The sequence below is a fragment of the Equus caballus genome, chromosome 24 (genome assembly GCF_041296265.1).
Source record: "Equus caballus isolate H_3958 breed thoroughbred chromosome 24, TB-T2T, whole genome shotgun sequence".
In the NCBI taxonomy this organism is placed as follows: domain Eukaryota; kingdom Metazoa; phylum Chordata; class Mammalia; order Perissodactyla; family Equidae; genus Equus; species Equus caballus.
In genome coordinates, this window is record NC_091707.1 from 27242230 (window position 1) to 27267506 (window position 25277).

Sequence of the window (25277 nt, forward strand, 5' to 3'; positions counted from 1 at the left end):
GAAAGTGATTATTATTTTTTGTAATTATAGAGACTTTTTATTTTAAAAAATCACTTAAAAACACATGAATTTATTCCTATTTCCTAAGAACAAATATACCAGTAATTAAAGGAATTTCCTCCAGAACTGTGTAATGTACTGTAAAAGAGGACACTTTATAGCACTTCAGAGATCCTCCCTCAAAGATCTCCATGCAAGTCAAAACATTAATTATTAAAATTTTGAAATATCTCTTGGAGATATTCTAAATGTTTTTTTTTTAGCTTTTATAGATGAGGAAACTGAGATACGGAAAGATTGAATCGTCTGCCTTGTGTCATTCATAGAAATAGATATTGAATGCACAAATCATTCTATTCAAAACCCTTAGGAGGACATTCCTTTGTCTTTACATAAAATTGTTCTTGTTTTCCTTTGACAGCTTCAAGCTTTGCGTCATTGTTGTTAACAAGAGTGCTTGTTTTTCACAACCCTTTGATTGGGATAAAAAAGCAGGTTAGGGGGCCCCCCGGGCCAAGTGGTTAAGTTCGCACGCTCCGCTTCGGAGGCCCGGAGTTTCGCCAGTTCGGACCCTGGGCACAGACATGGCACCGCTCATCAGGCCATGCTGAGGCAGCGTGCCTCACAGCACAACTAGAGGCACTCACAGCTAGAATATACAACTAGGTACTGGGGGGTTTTGGGGAGAAGAAGAAAAAAAAAAGAAAAAGAAGATTGGCAACAGATGTTAGCTCAGGTGCCAATTTAAAAAAAAAGCAGGTTAGTCTAGCCTAGGCAGGACTGGAGCAAGCCCTGAAAGGGGTCATTACCTAAGGGGTAAAGGTGTGGGGCCTCCATGAGCTCTCCTACTGCCTCACTCTTGACAGAGGACTTAATTCTCCTCGACCCTATCCCACAATTTCTCCCACGTGAACTAATATTTGCCACCTTTCAGAGGATTGTGAATACTCAGTTTAATGTTGATAAAATGCTTTAAACCTTTGGGAAGAAAGGTCTTATATAAGTACACAATTAGTATTGGCCCCCCTACCAGTCCTAAGCTTATTGAGCGGGCAGTGGGCACCCTTGGGTTAAGTTAAACAGGTCCCTGTTTTGGTGAGGACAGCCTCTGGTGTGAGCTCTGCTGCTGCCTTGGGAATACACATCTGGTTTGCAATGTTGAAAGCCAGGTGATCTTTAAAGCAGCTACACAGAGCGTCTCTTCACTGCTTCTGTTTCCTGCTGATTTGGGGAGCAGCAGATGCCTCCCTCGGAAACCGTCCCAGAGTGTTGGCATGCCATGCTGATCATCTCATTAAGCCCTGCGCTTTTCCTGCAGAAGAACACTCTTGAAAGGCCAGTCCAGAATATGACAGCGAGAGGTCATGAGAGATGGTCAGATTGGCTTGTGAAAAGTTAAGGATGAGTCATGTCACTCCTGAAGGGACTGGCATCAATTTATTGCACAAAACCAAACACTGAAGGAAGAAAAGCCTTTAGTCTCATTAAGGAACCCAGACAAAAATCCCACTTAATCCATCTTGCTTTTCCTTTTCCTCCAACTCAGCTGGTGTGCAGGTGTAGGGCAGCTTGGCAGAAGCTTTGAACATTTGGAAAAGGGAGTCATTACTGAAAGTCACTGACACACACTTCCCTTGGAATGCTGCTGATGTCATGGAAAACTGGGACCTTAGCAATAACCCTTAACAACCAGAGCTACAGTAAACAGTAAATGTTACCTCCACCAAGGCATTGGTTTTTAAAGAGTTTTAACAGGCTAGGGCTTGCCAGCCACAACTCATAAAAATGTTCTTATAATTTTACCCTACTCTCTGAAAGCACTGGATAACTGCTGAGGTTTCTCTGCCACTTGGGGATGCAAAGCCAAATTCTCGTCAGTTCCGAGGTTCACTAATCAGAATTTATAGCACTTCTTTTCCAGTCCTCTTCATACCCCATGCCATGCTTACAGGGTTTGGCCCAGTAGATTTAATACTTTTTCAAAGAAGTCTCTTGTCTTACTGAGTTGCCTCAATTTTTGGTGATGGGGTGAATCTATGTGCTAGGTTTTGTCTAGGATTTTATTAGGCTAGTGGTTAACCCAGTCTGGTTAATTTGTAGCCCTCCATCTATAGGTTATATTCCAACCAATTTGAAGCCATTGGGCAAAGTGACATCCTGTAGTTCAAACTCTGAACTAGGTACATAGCAAGAAAACAAGCAGCACTTGCTGTCACATAGAACTGTCAGGAATGATTGCTGTCAACAGTTTAAGAAAGCAAAAGAAGACACAGAAACCAAGAGATCAGGAGGAATTTTCTCCCACAATTGTCTTTTAAGAGAAGAGGTTGGAGGAATATTACTGTAGAAACCAAACCCAGCGTGGCTTCTTTAGACCTGTCCACACGTTGGGAAGAAGTGGAATGCCAGCACTGCTTATGTGAGGCATTGTCATGGTGACCATATAATTTATCCAAAATGGATACTTTTGAGAGTGAAGGGGCTCTACTAAGAACTACTCTGGGACAATAGGAAGAAACTGGGACTGTCCCAGGCAAAGCAGGCATGTGATCACCCTTGTCATTGTGCCAAGACCTACCCAGCCTAAGCCCTTTGAGGAGGTAATCTTCACAATGCCAGAGAGAGAGTAGACCCATTCATGCAACCTGGGTGTCTCAGTTACAAGAAACAAGTCCACGCCTAGAATTAGTGAGCTAGGTAAGGAACTCTGTTACTGCAAGATTTCCCTAAGTTAAAACCTCAAGTAAAGTAAGCTTGAATTCATACTCTTAATTTACCCAGTTTTGAACACTACTTTTTTTGCTATCAGCCAGTGGTTTTCACCATGTGGTCTAAGATTCCTTGGGGTCCCCAGAGATCCTTTCAAGGGGTCTGTGAGGTCAAACTATTTTCATCATAATATTAAGACATTCTTTGCCTTTCTTATTCTTATTTTCTCATGAGTGTACAGTGGAGTTTTCTATAGGACATGTGAAGAATGATACTGTAACACCTTGAATGAAGAACCAGATGTCAGAGTCCAGCTGTCATCTGTTAAGCCAGACAGTAAAGAGATTTACAAGAGTGTAAAACAATGCTACTCTTCTCACTAAGGTTTTTTGTTTTAGAAAATATAGTTATTTTTCATAAAAATATCTTATTTATGTTAAGACGTTATGGGTTTATTAGTGTTACTTTTTTTTTTTTTTTTTGAGGAAGATTAGCCCTGAGCTAACATCTGCTGCAAATCCTCCTCTTTTTACTGAGGAAGACTGGCCCTGAGCTAACATCCATGTCCATCTTCCTCTACTTTATATGTGGGATGCCTACCATAGCATGGCTTGCCAAGTGGTGCCATGTCTGCACCCAAGATCCAAACCCCCGGCCACTGAAGCAGAACGTGCGCACTTAACCATCACGCTACCGGGCCGGCCCCTATTAGTGTTACTTTTAAATGAATTAACAAATAAATGCTTTAAAAATTCATCAGTTTTAATTCTTAATATGGTAAACCTATGCCTCATAAATAAAACCTCTGTGAGTCCTCAATAATTTTTAAGAGTATAAATGAGTCCCAAGACCAAAAAGTTTGAGAACTGCCACTCCAGACCTTTCTCTCTTTCCCTGGAAGGAACATGCAGGTAAGGTGAGCTGATAAATTCCCTGATGAGAGAGCCCAGCTTTATTCATTATTGCATCTACTACAACACCTAGCAAAATGCCTTGTCTTCAGGTAGTGCTCTGTAGAAACATGGGTAGACAAAGCTCCTTGAACTCTGCAGAGTTGCCATGTTCTTTCCTGTTTGGGTGTTGCATTAACGCTAGTGTTGGATTTGTTTCAAGTCTTCGTCTTTCGATATTTAATGTGTTCTAATACTCTTTGTTAACTAATCTTATTTTGATGTAGCAATGATAACGATGTCATTTTTCCTTCAAAAGGTTTATGGAATAGATCAAATTCTCACGTGAAACAAGTATGTTAGATAAGAAATCATAAAGAATAATAGAAGAGAGACTTGTTGCCTTCTTTTTTTTTAAACCAGGCTAATTCTTGTTTATCTTTGACTTCAGGTGTCACTTTCTTCAGGTAGCCTTCCTGGACCTTCCCAGGCTGGCCTAGTCCCCCTCCTGTGTGCTTCCAAAGTGTCTATTATCACTGGACGTACGACTCTGGGTCATTCCGTTCACATTTTGGTTTCGCCCAATTAACTCTGAGTGCCTTTATATCAGAAGTTGTGTCTTTAATCTCCTTATTCCCAGAATTGAATTGTGTTTGGTACAGGGTAAGCACTTCAAGAATATCTGTTAAGTGAAAATGTATAGAAGGAAAGCAAGTTAGCTAATTTAACTAGTTAGTGAAATGTCCCATCTCCCCCCCCAGATTGATAGACAGTGTTTATTATCTCTTAAAAATATCACAAATGGGTCTCAGGAATCATCCAGAATCTTGTTTCCATAGCTGTGCAACTTTTAGATCTTATTCATCTGCCTGCAGAACTGTTCCTTTTTCAAAGACATAGATGCCATCCCCAATTTTTGACATTGTGTTAACTGTCGTGGCTTGCTGAAACACAGCAGCTCACTTTAACACGGTGTTGTTCCCTCCAAGCGTTAACTCATCTTTCTGGGCTTGAGATACCCTGCAGATGGTTTTTCACCCAGGAAATTCTGGATTTCAGTGAGAGACCTATTCTCCTGAGTAACAACGTTGATGGGAAGTGAGCATACCTGGACTTTATCTTGTAATAGAAGCAGAGTAACACCCTTGGTCATGTTCTGTACCGGACTCCAGCTACTGCGAACCGCAGCCAGTCTTCTCTATTTCCCCACCATTGTCAACCTGTAGCCTCGTCTTTTTCTTTCCAAGGAGACCGAGGTCTATGTTGATGTGACTGAAGTCCCTCCGCAGGGTTCCTCTGGGGTCCATCTCAATAACTGTGCTTCCCTTCAGAGTGATGTTGACATTTCCTGGATTGTTGACAGTCTGTTGAAAATGGTCTTCATTCTCAAAGTAGATGTGGCAAAGAGAGGTGAAGTTTTTATTTTTAAATGTCACGTACCGTGGTTTTCGTAGTACTGAAAAAAAATTTTTTAGTAGAACCAACTGCAATTTGAGAAAACAAGATAGATTGCTTTGTTATGAACTTACATGCAAACTGATGGACATCCACCTCCCCTCCACACTCACGAACTCCTTTCAGAGTCAGAATCTTCTAAGCCTCTAAAGCTCACCTACTTCTGAGAATGTGATTTTTATCTCAATATCAGAAATTAATTCCATTGGCAAAAAGGGAAAAATCATAAAATAGTTTTTGTAACACAGGTTCAGTTCTGTCATAAGTAACATTTCATTCTTTCTTACAGTTTTTAAAAATTTACTTTCAAGTGAAAATATTCTTTTCTGATTTTTAAGTTTGTTCCTTGAACTAGAAATACTACTTTTTAAAATAAGCAAGTTTAAAAGGTGTTTCCAAGGCTTGAAATTAACCTGCTGCTTTGTAAATCAACATGGCAGGATAAACTGAGGCCACAGTTTATTTGGATAGCAGCATTATCCTCATAATTTAATAATAGTGATAATTATATATGATAAGTGAAAGCCAAAATCTAAATTTATGAAACTAGCTTTTAATGACATGCATTCTGCTTGGTTTTAGGTTGAGTCTTTCTTCTGAGTGCTATTAGTTACATAAGTTTCCAAGTTTCTTTCTTTTTCTTGAGACCTAACATTTTGGATAAGTACTTACCAAACTTATATGTGAATTTTTGATCAGAAAGCAGAGAGAGAGAGAGAGAACGAGAGAATGTAGCACAATTCTTGTCAAATCCTCACTGAAAAGGGTTTGGTGGGTAGAGAGTAATGTGTTGTCTGAGATGGAGTCCTGAAGGCACACTGATTTTTGTGGACAGGGCACTGGCTGGATGGGAATGGGAGAGCCGGATACTTGTCCTGACTTGCTACCCTAAATATCAGTGTGATTTCAGCAGATCGCCTGACTTCTCTTAGCTACTATTAGTTCCCCATCTGTAAAATGAGGCTGGATCAGATGGTCTCTCAGGTCCTGTGCAGATCATCTAATTCTATAGTTTGTTTTGTCCTGTGTCAGAATTCATGTTCTTGAAGTCCCTAGTTGACAAATACAGTGTGGGAGGAAATGACACAGGCTTGAATAAACAAAATGGATTTTGTGCACACTTACGTGCTAATCCCTAAAGAAAAAGAAAATGCAAACGAGCCAGAGGCCAAACATGAAAATGGTGACAGTGAGGCAAACATTGAAGCAGCCAGCTGAAAGCTTCATTTCCTGGCCCGCCTGCCATGAGAAAGGCTGAGCCTGCCAAATCCTTCAGGCAATCAAGGCCAGAACTTCGGCTAGCTCTTATTTTGAGCTCTCCCCGTTCCACACACATAAACCACACAGGAAAATTGTCTCTCTCCCTTCATATTTTGCCTTTTGGCTATACCTCTATTTATGCCAAGTCCTTGCCTAATTCCCTTCCTTCCAGCTGTCACTATATTCTGCCTGTTACTTTCTGGGGCTTTAAAAAGCAGCTGCAGTCTTCAGTTGGAGGCACAGGGGTGGTGACCTTGGTGGTAGGATGTTGTTAGGGTGTGTAGACTCTGTCAGAACCAAGTCACTTTTACCTGGTTTATAGGCAGTTTGAACAGTGTTCTCACTCTCCTTCCTTGGCAAATGTCAGAACTAATGGCTTTAATTTTTTTCCCCTCCCTTCCTCTTTGGGGAGTTTTTGTCCCCCCCCACCGCATTCCTCAACCTTTTTGTCTGCGAATATCCTGTGGAAGATTTGGTTTGTCTTAGGTTCTTTTGCCAGGCTGTTCATCTTCTCTTTTTTTCTTTTCGTTTTTCCTCATAAAACATATTTATCTACTGAGAGAGCTTAAGATGGATAACCCGAGCCTGTGTACTCTCTCACAAGCCTAGAAATTTGACCCCTTCTCATCTCTGATAGTGCATCCTAAACCATTAGGTCTCCCAAGGCCTAGAGAACTCTTGGCCATTCGCTGTCTGTCTAGCCCCAGCTGGTAGAGAGCTCGTTTTGGTGTCCATTCCTCTGGCTTGTGATATTTTCCCACGGAGCTTGTCTGCATATATCTCATATTGGCTCTTAGTGATGGCAGCTAAGCATAGAGGCACTTGGTTCTCATCATTTTACAAAACCCAGGAAGAATCAGGAAATCTGCTTGAAGACTCTTGGCTGAATATAAGGAGAAGGCATGTATTATGAAGGTTTTAAATCATTCGGTGCACAGGCTGACTTTACTGGCCCGAATATTGAAAGCAAAGCAAAACAGAAACCCTACCCAGTCACTGTCTTCTGTCCTGGATAATTGTCTTTTGTTGATGAGTAGAGCTTTCTTATATACAATGGGTTGTTCTTTTCCACCACTCTTTCTGGAAATTCCATCGACTCTCTTGCCCTGTACCTGGCAATGCCAACCCACACTTTCTCATGAATTTGTTTGGCTATATTGTTTCTAATGCCCAATTAACCCTTTTGTCACTCATCCTTTCCCTTAGTCCATGTTTTTTGCATTGTCTATAATTCATAGAATCATAGTATGATAAAATATTAGTGCTTGAAGGACCCTGAGATGTTATCTCCCCAAACTCTTCATTTTATAGATGAGAAAAAGACAGCCTACTAAAGGAACGTGATTAGGCCAAAGTCACATACCTGCCAGAGCCTATGCTCACAAGTGTTTTTCCACTATACTACCCTAGGCTCCATGTGTCAGGAATTTTCCAAAGCACTAGAAGAGTAATAACTGCTTTAACAGAAAGGGGATGCACCCTACTGGAAAGGGGACAGGTTTTGGAGCCAGACAGATTTAGGTTTGAATATCTTTTTCTGCCACCTACTGGTGGGGTGAATTGGGCAAGTAACTAAAGCTTTTGGGGACTCTGTTTCTTTCTCTGTAATATGGGAATAATAACAATAATACTTGAGGGTTATTGTGAGTATTGAATTATATAATCTGTTATATAAAGAGCCTGTTATACATATTATGTTCAATAAATTATTATAAAAATTACTGATCATAGGGAAATGTTATATACGTAAATAATAATTTAAAATAGGTATTTTATAATTGACTATTCTGAGCCTCCCATTCAATAGGATTCTCTTAAACTCAGGATTAAAGTATGAATGGAGTGAGTTTTCTGGAAATGAACTTCTGAAAGTTATTTATACCATGGCTGTGATTCATGCATTCCCCTTTTCTTTATGACTTTCATCTGTATTGAGCTGCAGTCTATCTTGTCCAAAAACTTTTTGTGCAAGTTAAACTCACCCAAAGAAGACATCTGGAGTGTCCTTGGGTTTGGCCCCTGCTTTTCATTTAGCTAAACACTAGGATATAAATCTAGAATGTAATTTATATAGAATGTTATATTCATATTTTTGAAAGTTTGAGATATTTAGTGTTATTTTGAAACTCATTGAACTGTGTGTTGAATGGCTTCTATGTAAAATTATATGTACCTGTTTGGAGTGTCGGTGGAAGTTATCTTATGTTCAACATAAAGGGGCCTAAGTTTGTCCTGTTGAAAGGAAGCAGAACTACATTGTTGAACCTCGTGGTATGGGGGAAAGGAATGAGTTAGGAAATAAAAGCTGAGATTGAATTAGCAAAGGCCAGAAGCAACAAAAGAAAGTTTGGAAGCGTCATAAAAGGTGATTCAGGGGGAATTTCAGTTAAGGGCCTCTCTGAGTGCAGAAATGTCATTGGCTGACTGGAATGTGTTTAAGCTTGAAGTGGGTGGAAGGACCTTTAGAAACTAGACAGAAAGAATTTTGCCTCTCTAATAAAGAGAGGACTCAGAAGAAAGAGCTTTGACTTACATTTTAGACAGAAGTTAAGTGCAACTAGAAAGAGGCACTATGAGCTTAGCACATAGTGGGTCCTCCTTATGGAAACCTTGATTCCCAAGGAACTTTCAAGCTCATATAATTTGATCCGTAACTATGGTTAGGTACATAAAAGCTGTAAACACTCAGGGTTTTTTTGATCACTTTTTCCGTCAGGTTGGAAGTGAAAGAGAGTGTAGAAGTGATGGAGAATGGAATGAACGTTCCTGTGCCTTTTTGTACCTAATGTCATATATTAGATTAAGAGCCTTAGGCCAGCAGTTTCTTAAACATAAAAGCAGGCTTGATTTTGAAAGGATATTGGCCAATCAAGTATGGCCAGGAAGTAGAAGGTGCTATTTTGCTATGTTTTGGGTTTATCCAGATAGGATCAAACCAGAGGAATTTGGCAAGCATTGAGACTCACCACTTAGAACTGCACTGAAATAGTTGTGGTAGCAAAAGAATTTCTCCAGGACTCTTATTCCACTTGAGGCATAACAGCCAGAGATTCTTGGCCCTTGATGGGAGAGTGCCAAAGTTGATAAATGTTAGAACAATCAACTGAAGTCTATAAACTCAGGAGAAATAGTTCAATTAGATGATACTGGAACTATGTGTTTCCATAATTTTCATACACAAGACATACTATGAGTAAACTTATCCTGGAATTCACTGTTTAAAATTAGCTCTTCCCTAATCTCATGTCCTCCCGTTGAGGTCTGCTTTATTGAAGTTTCATAAATGAGAAGACTAAAAAGAATTTAACTTTAAGAACTTGTGTTTAGCTTCTTCTGTATTTTGCTTGAAATTCTGATGTATTAACCTTGCCATTTTTTAAAACTTTCTGGCTAAGAACTCTCCATCAACCTAAAATTTGCCTTTCTTTTAGTCATTCTCTGAGCCTTTTTACACTGTAGCAAAGTAAAGTACACCTGTCACTACACTTCATTATCATCAGTATTACTTGTCCCTTGTAATCTGACATCTATCCCTGTATTGTCCAATTGTACTTCCTTCAAGTGACTAGTCCACTGATTTACATACATTTGATTTTCATTAATATTTTTATTTAGTGATGAATGAAGAAGTAGTTCTTTACATTTTAAACAACTGACTATTACGGAGAGAGACTTACAACACATTAGGAAAGTGTGTAGTGGTATCTTATTGTTTTAATTTGCAATTCCCTAATGACATGTGAGGTTGAGCATCTTTTCATATACTTGTCATCTGTATATCTTCTTTGGTGAGGTGTCTGTTCAGATCTTTTACCCATTTTTTAAATTGGATTGTTTATTTTCTTATTGTTGAGTTTTAAGAATCTCTTTTATGTTTTGGATACAAGTCCTTTATCAGATATGTGTTTTGCAAAGATTTTCTCCCAGTCTATGGCTTATCTTTTTATTCTCTTAACAGTGTGTTTTGCGGAGCAGAAGTTTTTAATTTTAATGAAGTCCAACTTAACAATTTTTTCTTTCATGGATAGTGCTTTTGGTGGTGTATGCAAAAGTCATTGCCATCCCAAGGTTTTCTTTACCTAGATTTTCTGCTAGTTATCTTCTAGAAGTTTTATAGTTTTGAGTTTTATATTTAGTTTTATCATCCCTTTTGAGCTAATTTTTTCTGAAGGGTGTAAGGTCACTGTCTAGATTAATTTTTTTTTCATGTGCATGACCGGTTGTTCCAGCACTATTTATGGAAAAGACTGTCCTTCTGCATTGAATTGACTTTGGGCCTTTGTCAAAATTCAGTTAACTGTATTTCTGTGAGTACTTCTTGGCTCTCTATTTTGTTCCATTGATCTAGTTATCTGTTCTTTCTCTGATACCACATTGTCTAGATTACTGTAGCTTTATAGTAAGTCTTGAAGTTGGGTAGTTTCAGTCCTCCAACTTTTTCTTCTTCAATATTATGTTGGTTGTTGTGGGTCTTTTGCCTTTCCATATAAACTTTAGAATCAGTGTGTCCATATCTGTATACAGTAACTTGTTGGGATTTTGATTGGGATTGCATTGAATCTATAGATCCAGTTGGGAAGAACTAACATCTTGACAATATTGAGTCTTCCTATCTATGAACATGGAAATTTTCTCCATTTATTATATCTTCTTTGATTCTTTCATCAGTGTTTTGTAGTTCCTCATACAGATGTTGCACATATTTTGTTAGGTTTATACCTAAGTATTTTTATTTTTTTGGTGCTGGTGTAAATGGTGTTGTGTTTTTAACTTCAAATTTCAATTATTCATTGCTGGTATGTAAGGAAGCATTTGACCTTGTACATTAAGCTTGTATCCTGTCTTCTTTTGGATTAAATAATTTTATGATTCTATTTTACCTCCTTTGTTGTCTTATTAGCTATAACTCTTTGTTTAGTCATTTTTGTGATTTCTTTAGGATTTATGGTATACATCTTTAATTTATCACAGTTTATCTTTAAGTGATATTATGCCACTTCACATATGATATAAGAACCTTACAGTAGCCTTACAGTAGTTGTCATACATTTTACTTACGCATAAGTTATACATAAGTTACAAATCCTACAATACAGTTTTGTTTAAGCAGTTATCATTAAAACATATTTAAATAATAAGTAAAATATCTTATGTTTTTACCCAGTAGTTACTATTTCCAGTGTTCTTCATTCCTTTGTATGATCCAGATTTCCATCTGATGTTATTTTCCCTCTGCCTGAAGGACTTACTTTATCATTTCTTTTAGTGTAGGTCAGCTGCTGATGAATTAGTTCAGCTTTTTTGTATGTCTGGAGAGGTCTTTATTTTGCCTTTGTTTTTGAAAGATAGTTTTGCTGGGAATACAATTCTAGGTTGGAAGTTTTTTTCTTTTAGTTTTTTAAAGTTGTTACTCCACTGTATTTTCACCTTCATTGTTTACAAGTCGAAACTGTCCTCATCCTTATCTTTGTTTCTCTTTATATGTCTTTTTTTTTCTTGTTCCTTTTGAGTTTTTCTTTTTTCTTGGTTTTGAGCAATTTAATTATGATGTACCTTTGTGTAATTTTCTTTATGTTTTTTATGCTTGGGGTTTGTGGAGCTTTTTTGATATGTGGGTTAGTAATTTTCCTCAAGTTTAGGAAAACCTTGGCCACTATTTTTTCAATGTTTTTTCTTCTCTCTTGACCTGCTCTTCCTGGGGCCTCTTATTACACATATATTAAGCCACCTGAAGTTGTCCCACAGCTCCCTGATGCTCTTTTTATTTTTGTTGATTTTTTTTTCTCTCTGTTTCATTTTGGATAGTTTCCATTGCTATATCTTCAAGCTTACTAATTGTTGTTGTCTATGATTTGTTGTTACTAGTGTCTGTTGTTATGTCTTCAAGTTCTGCAATGCGTAATCTACCATTAATCTCATCCAGTGTATTTGTCATCTCATACATCATAGATTTTATCTCTAGAAGCTTGATTTTGGGTCTTTGTAGTATCTTAACTTCTCAAACATATGGACTATAGTTATAATAAATTTTAATGTCCTTGTTTGCTCATTCTAGCATGTGTTTCAGTTCTGAGTCCATTTCAATGGTTGATTTTTCTCCACATTATGAATCGTACTTTTCTGCTTCTTTGCATGTCTGATTATCTTTCATTGGGTGCCAGTTTTGTGAGTTAGTGGGTGCTGTATATTTTTGTATTCCTGTAAACCTTGAGGTTTGTTTTGGGATGAAGTTAAATTAGTTGGAAACAGTTTGATCCTTTTGGGTCTTGCTTTTAAGATTTGTTTCAGCAGGACCAGAACCATTTAGTTTAAAGCTGATTATTCTCCATTATCAAGACAAGAGCCTTCTGAGTACTCTACCCAGTGCTCCATGAATTATGAAGTTTTCCAGTCTGGTTGGTGGGAATAGACATTATTTTTGGCCCTTTGTGAGTGCCAGGCACTCTTCCCTCTACTCCTCTCAGATCATTCCTTTCTCTACTCTCAACTAGTTTCCTCACATGCATGCACTAACACTCCTCTGCTGACTATTTGAGGGGGACTCTCCATAGACCTCTCTTGTGAACTCTAGCTATCTGGTTCTTCGCAGATCCTCAGCTCCATCTCCTCAACTCAGGGAGTCTGCCAGACTCCATGTGGGTTTCCTCTCCATGCACCAGAGCCTGAAAATTTGGATAGATTACCCAGTAAGTTGGGACAATCACAGAGCTCTCCTTGTTTGTTTCCCATCTCTAATGGATCACTGGCCTTCATTGCCTGATGTTCAGTGTCTTGAAAAAGAAGCTGTATGTTTTGTCTTAAAATTTTGGGGGGTCATTTTAGGTGGTAGGGTAAATCTGGTCCCTGCTTCTCTGTCTTGGTCAGAAGCAAAAGAGCTTCTTTTAAGTTTTCAATGGTGGTTATAGAAATGGCCAGTAGCAAAACAGGGGAGTCTTTAACTGAAAGACCCATGTTTCATCATAAATTGAGAGTTTGGAAAGAGAATCAATCTCAGAATTACCATTATCTATTCTTCCTCCCACTCCCATCCTTCACAAACATTTGCCTAACAAAATTCCTTGTATAGATTGTAAATCACATCAATGGGTAGCTTATTGAATTTGAGGGGGGAAGATATATACAAGCCCCTAGAATTATAAGTTTCATAGGACATATTATATAAAAAGGAACTGATGCAAAGGGAACTGCATTGGTATCATGGTACGGTATTATTTTAATTTCCTTATACTGGTAAATAGCTGTGGGATTTTTGTTTTTATTTGTTTTACTTTATTATTTGTGCTTCACTGGGAAGCCAGTTGATTTTTGGCAAGAAAAGAAGCAGGAAAAAATACCAAAAGGCTAAAAGAAATCTGACTTATCTTCTTCCTGTTCTTACAACCCCTATAATGTCAGCCAAGTCAATAAATGTTTGCAAAAATCCAACTAGAATATGATAAGGTAGTTGCAGCAACTGCTTTCTCCTTTTAAAGATAGTTTGAAAGGTAGAAAAATTCATGGCAGTGATTAGAATGCAATTGAGAATCTAGGGTGCAGTTTGCAAGTGTGAGTTTCAGATTGGCTAGGCCCTCCCAGCAGAAAGAGACCCTTCTAAGTTTGACTAGTAACACACAAAGACTTGGAGTTCATCTGCCCAGTTTATGTGGCTAATTAGCACTTAGAGTTTCTTCAATAGGGCTAGTTAAGTAAGAACTAGATAATATCTTGGAAGATCCTTTTTTATTTTTTCGTCTTCTTAGAAGAGGGGCTTGGACTGTTGAATTGGAATGGAACAATTAAACAGACTTTAAAATGAAGCCCTGACATGCTGGCTGCTTGCCTGCTGTGTTGGGGCAGCTCTGGTTCCAGGGAGAGAGAATGCTTTTTTTGTTTATTTGTTTATTTCCAGGCAATTTCTTGCGTCATCACAGATTTTTGTGAGCCAAGTGTTTGAGGTTGGTGATGTTGAGAGAGCCCTTGGAGAATGGAAAGAGTTCATCTCCACAGAGAAAGGCTTTTATATTCCACGTTTTAAAATTTGAGAATATTTTCTATTACATTGTTTTTCCTAGTTTTTTTATGCCTCTTTGTGGGGGAAGACTGGTCTCCCCTTTATCTAGTTATCAGTTGTTAGGTGGATCCCTTTTCTAAGTCAAGAAAGCACTTTAGAGAGACTGTTTCTCTTGGCATTTGTGAAACTCACGACAGCGTTTCTTGCTCGGTTTGGGTCTTAGTTTGGCATGTTGTGTGTGCAGTTTATTCAGAAGGCTTAGGTTTTCTTTTTTATTATAAGCTCTATGTTTATTCATATTTAATTTCACTATAATGGGGTCATTGCATAGTGAGTGATATTTACTCATGAAGTATTTAGGAAAATATAAAATATGTTCGAACTACAATGAATTATGATGATTTCCATTTGTTTACAAATTTTCTTTTATTAATAATAAACCCAAGGCTATTCTTGACAGTTTGAAAACAGAAATTTTGATACTTTGTTTTTCTGGGAAGCTTTTGAATGTTTTTACGCAAAGGTCTGTATAAACTCCTCTTCTGAATTGAGCTGTCAGTTTGGTTCCATAGCATCTCTGATTTGAAGAGGGTTTTGCAGTTTATAAAAGACTTACTTTGGGTAGTGGAGGTGGTGGTGCTGGGAAGGTGGGGATCCAGGGGGAAGAGTTAGGTATGTAAATATTTATCTAGCATCTATTATGTGCCAGGTACTTTGCCAGATAGCTATATGTTATCCTTTTAAAAACTGTCTCAGAAAATGGCCTGACTTATTAGGCAGGATTTGGAGAAGAACTAGAAAATCTTCTTATTTTTTTAACCTATACCTATAAAAGAGCACTATTAAAAGCTCATTTGGTATGAGTGCTTCTTTTTTTCTGCCTCAAATTTAAACTTTTCCTATAAGCTAATCAATAGAGAGATGGTTAACGTTTTTAAGCATGTTATATGAAAGGGATGGCATTATGAAAAATGAGAACACTACATAGAAGTAATAGAATAAAAGTTCTGGAATTAAGTAGTCTAAGAATTTTAGAACTAAAAATAATCTTAGGAATCGCTTGGACCATGTATTTCACCTGTTAGATGAGAAAACTGCTGTCCTCAAGCATATCAGCCTTGCCCAACTGAGCTGGTTAGTGCAGATATAAGATGCGAATCTAGGTTGCTTAACTGCCAGTTCACTATCCTTTCTACTGTATCCTAGTTCTGTTTTCTGCTTTATTTTAGAAGCAGCAATCCAAATGAGCTCTACATCCTGAATCAAAACAATAACAGCAATAACAAACTATTTTGTTTAAAAATATAATTTAAACTTATTTGTTGGTTGGTTTGTTTGTTTATTTATATTTAGTTTGTCAAAAAGCCTTAGGGAACTAGGTGTTGGGTAGATCATAGCCTCTAATACTATGTTCAAAGTTGGGGATAAATAACTGGAGAAGAATCCCGTTCCTATATAAACTCTTAAACTATCCATTTGTATGTTTAGGTAGTTGCGATCTCTCCTATAATGATCCCGGAAGACGTTGCTCAGGCCGCAGCCGGCTATTCTTCAGACCATGGAAAGAGAAAGAGCCTTTGCGCTGATGTATCCCGTGAAATGAATAATAGGCAACATTTAGAGAAACCTAGCTCATGCAGACTGTTCTCACCACACCCTTCCCACGGCCTTTTTTTTTTCCCCTCCTCCACCCTATCCAAACCTGTATTGACTAAATGCAATGAACAGGAACCATTGTATGAATCGGAAGGAAAATGTCTTAGATATATAAAGTTATAATGACTTGGTAAGTGCTATAAAAATACTCTGTAGCTGAGTTGGAAGTTGCATCATCCATGCCTGTGGCGCTATGGACTGGGCCCAAAAGGTATAATTCTCCAGTGTAAGACTGAAGTAAGTTTTGCATCTGCTAAGTAAATATTTTAGATTTCAAACCTGTGAAATGGCAAGCTGCAGTTGTTCAATCCCAGTGAACCCCAGGTGCAGTTAATTTCTGTCCTTCTCACTGTCTTCTCTAGGTAGGCTGAACAACCGAGTGAAGATTGTGTTCTTGTAGGAATCTACAAGGTGAGCTTAAAAGTCAGTCAGTGTTTGAATGCCTACATTTTACATAGCACTGCTCTTTTAAATGTACAAACTCCAGAGTGTTATAAGTCCATTTCATTTAGAGAAAACAATAACTTTTATCCATATATGTTGTCATAAAGATAGAAGTGGCATATCATAATGACAGAACATGGGGAGTCAAAAAAATATGGATTTATTTTTGCCCCTACTGTTGATTCTTCATTTGATCTAGCTTGAATCATTTCCTTTTTCTTTTATTTCTGTATCTGCTACAGATGAATGATAATAGTTTCATTTGCCTCACAGAAGTACTGAGAGAATGAAGGATAAATTCTCCCAAAGCACTTTGAGGTGCTTAAGAGAAAGACTTATTTAAACAAAAGTTGATTCCATTTTCTATTTTGTTGTTTCTTATGTTCAAGTACCACAGTAAGTGTTACAAGAGGCTTGAAGGTTTTGGTTATTTTTCATAACTTCATTCGTAGGTAAGGAGGTAAGTATAATTGCCTGCATTTTACAAACAAGGAAATTAAAGCCCCAAAAGATTTGTTTATTTTTTGGCTTAATATGAATAGCCCTTGGGCCAGCCCCAGGGGCCAGGTAGTTAAGTTCAGCGCACTCTACTTTGGCAGCCTGGGTTTGGTTGCCAGGTGCAGACCTATACCACTTGTCTGTTGGTGGCCTTGCTGTGGTGGCCACTCACATACAGAAAGGAAGGTTGGTGGCAGATGTTAGCTCAGGGAAAATCTTCCTTAGCAAAATAAATAAATAAATAGACCTTTATTCAAATTGGGGGAAATTTCTAGGAGTACAGATGCAATAACATTGGCCGTGAGTTGGTAATTATCGACACTGTTAATGGGTATATGGGGGATTATTATACTATCCTGTATATCTTGTCTATGTTTGAAATTTTGAATAATAATAAGTTAAAAAATAATGTTGATTTTAAAAAAAGAATAGCCCTTGTTTTTATTTACAAAGTCTTTTTAAAAAGCTATTGGGGGGGGCTGGCCCCGTGGCCGAGTGGTTAAGTTCGTGCGCTCCGCTGCAGGCGGCCCAGTGTTTTGTTGGTTCGAATCCTGGGCGCGGACATGGCACTGCTCATCAGACCACGCTGAGGCAGTGTCCCACATGCCACAACTGGAAGAACCCACAACGAAGAATATACAACTATGTACCAGGGGGCTTTGGGGAGAAAAAGGAAATAATAAAATCTTAAAAAAAAAAAAAAAATAGCTATTGGGGGGATCTGCTCGGTGGTGTAGTGGTTAAGTTCGCATGCTCTGCTTCAGTGGCCCAGGGTTTGCGGGTTCAGATCCTGGGTGTGGACCTACACACTGCCCATTAAGCCATACTGTGGCAGTGTCCTACGTACAATGTAGAGGAAGGTTGGCACAGATGTTATAGCTCAGTGACAATCTTCCTTAAGCAAAAAGAGGACGATTGGCAACAGATGTTAGCTCAGGGCCAGTCTTCCTCACTGAAGAAAAAAGAAAAAAGCTACTGAGTCCCTTTATCTCTCAGGCACAGAGAATTCTTTATTTCTTAGGATTCTGCAAAAAATTCTAAAAAAAATTTTATATGCATGGACCTGAGCACAGATGTTTTAGTTTTTCATATTCCATTTTTATATTCTAATGCCAATGCTTTCTAAACCCTTGCTACTTTGAGCACTTTTAACTTAATATGCTATTTTTAAAGAGTTAATGGATTATCTTTTTTTTCTTACTCTTATTCCAGATGCTTGTCACCTTCTCTTCGTCATTGTCAATTTTAGATTTTCATTTTCCTGTTTCTGGAAATTGTTGGGAATTATAAGCAGTCACTTATTAACTCGATTACTTTATGCTTCAGTGGACTTGTCACTGGGTGGCCGTGTGAATTATTTCAGCTTTTGGAGACAGATCAACCCTGCTACCCTATACCCACAACAGAAAGCTGCCGACCTCCTCATTGTAGGATCTTATAATTGAATGGCATTTGAAACATGTGAGAGCACTCGTATTAAGCAAACAAAAAATCACCCTCAATGTGGTTATTTTCACTGGTAGATTTGAATGGTTAAAACTTGTCATTTCATAAGTTCTTAGATAACACAAAGGCCGAACCAGAAATACAGCATATTTGGTGTTCATTTGTTTTTAGGCATCAAAGGAAATCAAATTTAGAATGTAATCTTAGAAATTTAGAGTTAAGAAAGATCTCAGTAATCATCTGGTATAGCCCTTTCAGTTTATGTATGAAAAAACTAACGATCAAAAAGGCCAAATAATTTGCTCCTTACACACCTTAGTACTGGAGAGCTGGAGCTTGAGCTTGAGTTCCTTAACTTTCAATTCAGAGTGCTGAGCCAGGCTGCCTCTCATGTGCATTTGGGTCCTTGATGTCGTTTGTGAACACTAGATTCATCTCTGCTTATTACAGCTTAGAACTTTTATTCTATTTTGCAATGCCATGCCTAGCCGTATTGGAGCCTGAGGCGAAACGCGAAACCAGTGATACTGATTTTGTCTTTATTTAAAATTACATTTTCTTCATAATGAATTTTTGGCAATAATTTTGATTTTTAAAATATTGTATTAAAACATTACTTATCTTGATTACTGAGGTTTTGGCAGACTTTAAAATTGTGCATCTGAGGCAGGTGCCTCACTCGATTTACCTGAGCCCCAGCCCTGCTATTTTGATTTAGCTCACTAACTCTATAAATCCCTTCTTTCAGCCTTTTGGCAATAAAATAAAATCATGTTATGGAACCTTTATACTCAAAGCAAACCCTTACTGTTGGCCACCTAAAAATGATGGTAACAAAGAAAACAAACTCAAATTTGCGTGTGCTATTCATTGACCTGATTGTAGGTAACTTAAAGCACAGAAATTTTTGGCTCCGTGAATTTAAGCTCTCTTAGAGTGTCTAACAGTTTATTGAAAAGAGCGCAAGCTAAGTCATGGGTTCTTTTGTCTGCTTTTTCACTGTATTGTGTTTTGAGCTCTTATGTAGGTGTTTGTTTTGATTTCTATAAATTGGGAATCAGGGGAAGGCAGCTCTTTATAGGCCTGTTGGGTTCATTATTTTACTTGGTCTTCTCCACAGCTGTTAATAGATAATTTATTGGACAGGACTCTTGATTCCAAGTGATAAAACCCAACTCACACTGACTTAAGTTAAAATGAAAGGAAATTCATTAGCGAACATAACTGAAAAATCTAAGAGGTAGATGTGGCTTCAGGTATTAGACATCATTTCATCAGGGCTTGTTTTCTCTACGTCTCTTGAATCTGTTTTTCACTAGGTTGGCTTTTCCCACTCATAAACTTCAGGCTTATATGATACTAGCTTAGCAACTTTAACAGAACGGGAATGAATCTTTCCTGTTTGCTCCAGCAAAAGCCTCAGAATTGTGTATAATTGGCCCAGCCTGGGTCACATGCCCATTCCTGAACCATTAAGGCCTGAGGGATGCACTTATTTCCTTGGTTAAGTCTGGTTCACATGCTCAACCCTGGAACAGAGGTAGACTGAGAGTGGAAGAGCTGTTTCCCCTAAAGTAAGAGAGCGCTTCTTAACCCCTTCCCCACAAAAGAGATGATGGACGGCAAAGACAGATGTCTACCAGGATGTTATTATTCACATTTTGTTAATGAGAAAGTCTAGGCTTAATTAAGTTAATGTTCACTAAGCTACTCAGCTAACAAGTGATTGAGTCCTAATTTTGACCCAAATCTACCTAACTCTAAAGCCCGTCCTCTTTTTCTCCACCCTTTGTTGTGTCCCTGGAATACCATGCTCCTTCTCTAAATGAAACTGTGATGCTTGCCATCCCTTTATAGCAGTGGTTTTCGGCTGGGAGTGATCTTGCCTCCAGAGGAAATTTGGCCAAGTCTGGAGACATTTTTGGTTATCAGAACTGTGGAGGGAGGTTGGAGAGGTGCTACTGGGTAGAAACCAGAGATGCTGCTAAACATCTTACAGTGCACAGAATCCTCACAACAAAGAATTACCCAGCCTGAAATGTTGACAGTGCTAAAGTTAAGAAGCCCTATTTTGTAGGTTCCATTTCCAGGCTATGACTATTAACATAAATTTTGAAAGAAAGATGTAATACAAAGCAAGATTGAAATAATTCAAACATCTAGGTACAATTAAGTAACCTCTCAATTCAGGGAAACTGTTTTATTTTCATAGCAGCCAATTTTAGAATACTGAATTCTCTTGCTTAGTGGGTAAGTTGAAATAGCACATATGTTCCTTTTTTTTTAAAAAAAAAATTGTCTTAGGTAGGCTTTAGCTAACTTTCCAGGCATAATTTTTTCATTCCAAAACCATAGAAATTTTCCTCAAAATGTAAATCTAGGGATATTTTAAATTAAATACTGAATTCTTTTAAAACAAATATATGTTTATCTTGGAAGCCTTTTAAAAATTTCGAGAGGAAGATTCTATACCAGGCAAAATAATTATTTTTAAAACTCTCAGCCAAGGCATTTTTTAAAGTTCTTATAATAATAAGAGATTTAATGTACTAGAAAATGTACAGAAATTTTCTTTTTATAAGCCAGTGCTTTGTGAAAGAAAAACGAAGGCAGAAGAGTGCATTTAATGTATTATATAGGTGGTGATTATGGGGTTTGACACTTCAGAGAAATGTACGTTCTTGTTTGATGGTATGAAGTTAGTTTGAACTGTCTCCCTCTTTGAGACTGCAAGTGGTTTCTGAATTGTGCAAATCTGAATAATCCTAGGAAAGCTGTGCTCCTGTAGTCAAACCACAACTAGTATTCTAGCAGAATGATTGAATGATCAGAGGGATACTACAGATGGCATTCATATAAGCAAATTTATTATTGGAGTTGGAAGATTTGGGACTTAATATTTTCTAATTTTGCCAGTTTTACACTAATAATTTTTTAGTATTGTGGTCCAGATGCCTCATGACTGCACGCATGGAATTACAAATCCATTCCTCTCTCTGGTTCTCTTCAACCTCATTGGACCCAAACCAGATCAACATTTTCTCTGATTTCAACCAAATAATTCTACTTGCCTTGATATATCTGACGTGGAAGACCCTCCGCCTGTCTCTCTTAGTCACTTGATGTTCCTCCGGCTCATGCCTGTCATCCCCGCTGACTTGGCTTCAAGTCTTCACCTGACCATACTACCCACTCCAGGAAATACTTGTTGCTTTTTCTATTTCTTCTGCTTTTCTCTGGCCTCTCTTCGCTCCTTTGTATTGTATTTCCTCCTCACGTATTATTCCAACCTTATTTACTTATCAACCTTATCACATTGTTTCCCAAGCCTTATTTACTGGCTCCATATTCTTAGACGTCTCTGTTTCTTAGTACAGGTCGTCATCTACTAAGGCGTCTGATGTCTGTCCACCCAGCATATTTTAGTAAGGTGTGTTTGTACAGTAGACCATCTATTCATTGTTAAGAGAATCCAATTTGTAGTCTCCTTGGAAATAGGGAGCAGCTGCTGAGCTTCAAACCACCCAAGGTCTTAATCACTAGAATGCAACTTCTTTTGTCACATTGGGAGGGGCAATGATATTTGTCTACAAAAAATTGTTGGGAAAATACCTTGACAAATGGTGCTGAGTAAAGTGGTGTAATTTATTATTAGTATAGTCCTGCTATTTTCCTTGAGAAGAAGTGTTTTGGAGATTTGGAATTTCTTATCTCTCTATTTACAAGCATTTTCCTGGTGCTGTGGGAAGTTTATTCCTCCCCACAGCTTTGTGATGTAGGTTGGTAATCCCAGTTTTATAGAGCAGAGAGATGAGAGGTCACTTGACTAAACAAGTCATTTGACTTGTTTAGAATTTCACAGCAAGCTAATTGCAGAGCCCTTGAGTTTCCTGTCTCTTAGCCTCCGTGACATAAATATAAATGATTTATTTTGCATTGCTTATTTATATGAATGCCTTAGAGCATTTCCTTTCCTTTAATAAAATTCTGGAAACCATTACTTGGTAAAGAAATTGTTAGGATAGAAAACAAATGAACTAGGCACAATGTACCTGAATTTGATCACTGCCTTTTCAACTGACTAGTAATGGGGGATGTTGGTTCCCAGGCTCTCCTTTTGAATTGTGAAAACTATACTTTTTTTATTCCTCATTGGTAATGTTCCTTGAAGTCCTTTGAGGGAAAAAAACAAAACAACTTAAAGTGCAAAGTGTTATTATTGATTAACTTAAAATGACCCCTGTTTGTTTGCAAAGCTCCCAATGCTTGCACTGTGTAGTCTGGTGGGAACCAACCATGTCTTGATAATTTCTTTTGGATTTCTAAAACTGTTTTTCTGTTGGGTTAAAGTGGGAAGACAGCTTGTGCAACTGCTTTTGGTGCTGCTATGAATATGTTTGGGAAGAAAGAGTACATTCCAATGGTATGTTAGGGGGATGTTAGCTGTTCAGGAAAAATAACCCTTAACAAAGTTAATGGCTCCCACTAGCATTTTCAGTAACATGTACCAGATGTGGGTAGTTAATTATTCTCAGATCTGATAAGTACCTGCCAGCCAAGGCTAATTTTATTTTCAGTAAACAGTGGCCAAAGGTCCTAGCTGTTCATTTGATAGGATAGGGCCTGTTTGCACTTATCTATTAATAAAAGCACAACACTGCTTTAGTTTTCCTTTCCCAGGGCCAGATAAAACATTTCAGACACTCAACGTATTTGTCTTAGTAAATCAGACAAAGTAAACAAATCTGGTAGATTAACTTGGTAAACAGAGAGTGGTTAAGTGTTACCTTTTGAGTTTAGCTCAATGCCATGTAAATAGTATTAATCGCATAGTATTTTCAATAACCTTTATGGAGCAAGACAGAGTTGTTTTTTTCTTTTTTCTTTCAACCACTAGGGATATAATGTGTTTCTTAAGTACTTTCAGATGTGTTTCTGTTGGGAGATTTGAAAATCACTTTAAAATGAAATTTATTCTTTTGTCCCATTAGTAATGCATTGGGAACTTTGCTCCAGTTAACGTTGTGTCTAAACCTGGAAACCTCTGTGGTTCATCTCAGAAGGAAACTAAGTCTGCACAGTGGCATACAGGCTTTGCCAGATGTAGACAATGACCATCCAGAGGTTATTGATTTGGATGGAGCAGTGAGGAAGGGGTCACTTTTCTGGTGGAGAGAGGGGTGGGTAGGCTGAAATTCAGACTTTATTCGTCTAGATATTTTTCTCTTGGGCAGAGTCCTAGTAGGGTCGGAAGAACTATTTATTTCATGATGTAGATACTTGTCTTGTGAGAACTGGCATGAAACAGGCCAGTTATTTCACACTGGCCAACAAAGCACTATTATATCAAAGTAACTTCATGTCAGACCAAGCCTGCACTAGATTTGTGCCAGTCACCTGGTGGTGTAGGGCTCCAGGTCTCATGCCAGCTCCCTGTATCATCTTGTCTCCCTCATTAAACTTTTTTTTTTAACTACAATTATCCCAAAATAAAAATTTTAATTAGTAAAAAAAAGAAACAGCCAAACTCCTTTACAGATGATGGTACCATTTACATTCACACCAACAATGAGAGACCCAGTTTCTCTGCATTCTTGCTAGCATCATTAAACTTTTTTGTTAAGTAATGATGAAAAACCACTCTCTTTACCAAGATATATTATCTTTTGCATTGGTTTTATACTTGAGGTTGCAAGTAGTTTCTAAAATTTTTTTGTAGTTTTGCATGCTATGTAATAATCCACTTAATTTCGCAAACATGGTTCATAACAGAAATAGCTGAAAGAGCTTAGAGAAGATTCTATAAGAGGTGGCCTGGCACATTGCCATGAATATAGCTCAAGGTACCCAGTGGTAGCATCCTAAAGGTGATTGATGATGATGATGGTGTAGAGGACAGAGTGAAAACTAGGAGTCTGGATATCTGTATTCTGTTTCCAGCTTCACTTTAATGACCTCCTGGGAGACCACAGGCACGTTATTTCTATACTCTTTATGTTTTAGTTTCTCCAGCTATACCGTGAAGATAAAAGTCCTAGTCCATTTGCCTACCCAACAGGCATGTTGTTAAAACTAATGAGAGAAAGTAGAAAGTTCTTGTAGTCTGAGGATAAAAGGTGTTATAACCAATGAGTTGAAAATATTATTATTTATACAGTTCAGAAGAGTAAGCCTTTGGAGTAAACTTTTTTTATATCATTCTGCTAGTCTTCATTTAACAATCATTTGCCATATTTAGTGGGTTTTCTCTTTTAATTAGACCCAGAGTATAATAAAATCCATTGCATTACTTTCAGAAGGAGTTATTTTATCTGTACCAATTCTTCAATTAAATAATATATTTTTAGCTATAAATCAAGTTGCATCTTCAAAGTGTTTTTGATTTTAAGTGAATACTCTGAGAATACGTTTCTGGTGGCATAGGCTAAGTAAAGTAGTAGTGAAAAGTGTTAGAAAACTGTGCTGAATTCATAATTACAATTAGTCCCAATCTGCTAATGATTCTCAAATCTTTTTTCGGCCTTAGACCTTTTTTCTGAGTTCTAGACCCTTAAATCCAAGTAAATTCTCTATCTGGATGGTCTAAAATAATTTCTAGTTCAACATGTACAAAACCTAGTGTGTTATTCCTGAATTTTCTGTCTCTGTGAATGGAATCACACATTTCTCAAGCCAGATAACGCTTACCCCTTACCCTCAAAGTCTGTGCATTAGACAGTCTTAATATTTTATGCCCCTTCTCTCCATCCCCTGGTTACTACCTTAATTAGATTCTTGCTTTTCTGTCACTAGACAACTGCAATTGTCTTCCTGCTACTAGACTTACCTGATTGTAATCTACTCTCATACCATTTCCAGATTAACCTTCCCAAAATGCAAATCATAAAGTGTTACTTTCTCACTTAAAAAAATTGGTAGTGGTCTCTTGT

General features: G+C 37.7%; 1 protein-coding gene and 1 long non-coding RNA gene across 18 annotated transcripts in view; one reads left to right on the forward strand and one right to left on the reverse strand.

Annotated features, from left to right (window-relative positions):
- The window catches only part of RAD51B (RAD51 paralog B), a 672310-nt gene that overhangs the window by 257948 nt on the left and 389085 nt on the right, over positions 1–25277 (forward strand). Inside the window, exon 10 of one of the 16 annotated variants that reach the window (XR_011432062.1) lies at positions 16323–16371. The exons of the other annotated variants lie outside the window; for them this stretch is intronic. The gene's annotated coding sequence lies outside the window, so the exon portion shown is untranslated. The remainder of the gene's footprint in view (positions 1–16322; positions 16372–25277) is intronic. 16 annotated transcript variants of the gene reach the window in all.
- Positions 1418–5944, reverse strand: LOC102149496 (uncharacterized). Of its 2 annotated transcripts, none has more exons than XR_001379705.3 (3): positions 5727–5944; positions 4708–5055; positions 1418–4281 (listed from the first exon to the last, which is right to left on the reverse strand). It is a non-coding gene; the product is annotated as an uncharacterized lncRNA (long non-coding RNA). The 2 variants fall into 2 exon arrangements; XR_001379706.3 differs by having other exon boundaries at positions 4708–5083; positions 5727–5918.